Below are 1206 nucleotides of genomic sequence, written 5' to 3'. Positions count from 1 at the left end.
GGGCGTTGGGGGTTTGCTTCCCGAGTGGCGGAGGGAGAAAACGCAAAGCGTCGCAACGTTCCTTTGGGGCCGAGGAGAGGTGGGGGACAAAGAGGAGCAGTGACACAAACTAGAAAAGAGATACCACGACTCGATTACAAGAAGAACCTCAAGTAACTCTATTTACACGTCCGCGCGAGTTTTTGCATATGCCAGCACTGAGCAGAGGGTCGGCCCTGCGTCCCCGTCCCTTTGCGGGGACGTCCAGCCAAGGCACTCGCTGCCATCGTGGGGACAGGGGGGGGAGGTGAGGGGGGGGGACCCCCGCACCACGGCAGGGCGCTGGGGTTTGGGGGGGCGGGGGGGTTTGTTATCTGCTGCACCAGACGTGGCCCTTGAGCAGAGATAGGGCTGGCAGCCCCCGCCATGGCTGTGTGCTGCTGGGCCTGGGGCAGCAATGGGGCCAAAGGCTGCAGCCTGCAGCACGGCATTGGGTCAATGGTGCCGGGCCAGTGGTACCAGGCCAAACGGCACTGGGCCCAGAGGACCCGGCCCAGAGGCCTAATGGCACCACAGGCCCAACAGTACCGGGCCTGCAGCACTGAGCCCAATAGAGCCAGGCCCACAGTGCTGGTCCTGGTGGTACCGGGCCAATGGTTTCAAACACAACAGCACTGGGCCCAGATCAGGCCCAAAGTACTGGGCTCAGCAGTGTTGGGCCTACAGCACCGGAGCCAACAGCACTGGGCCCACAGGACCAGGCCCAGAGGCCTACAGCACTGGGCCTACAGGGCCAGGCCCAATGGCACCAGGCCCATGAGAGCAGGCCCAGCGGCACTGAGGCCTATGGAACCAGGCCCAAAATACTGGGCCTACAGCACCACAGCACTGGTCTGGTGATACCGGGCCTACAGCACTGGGCCCAGAGGTTGATGGCTCCAGGCCCAATGGCACTGGGCGTAAGTGCTGGGCCCAATGGCACCAGGCCCAAAATACTGGGCCTACAGCACCGGGCCTGATGGCAATGGGTTCGTGGTTCTGGGCCCAATGGTGCCGGGCCCACAGGAGCAGGATCACAGCACTGGTCCCAGTGACGCCAGGCCTCTGGTTCCAGTCCCACAGCACCGGGCCCATGGGCACAAGAATGGGGGCGATGGGGGATGCATGTCTGGACCAGCACTGGCTATGGAACATTGAAGAAGAAATAACAGAAAAAAAAAGAAAAAA

This window comes from Meleagris gallopavo, chromosome 30 (assembly GCF_000146605.3).
Source record: "Meleagris gallopavo isolate NT-WF06-2002-E0010 breed Aviagen turkey brand Nicholas breeding stock chromosome 30, Turkey_5.1, whole genome shotgun sequence".
Lineage (NCBI taxonomy): Eukaryota > Metazoa > Chordata > Aves > Galliformes > Phasianidae > Meleagris > Meleagris gallopavo.
This window is presented reverse-complemented; position numbering follows the sequence as displayed.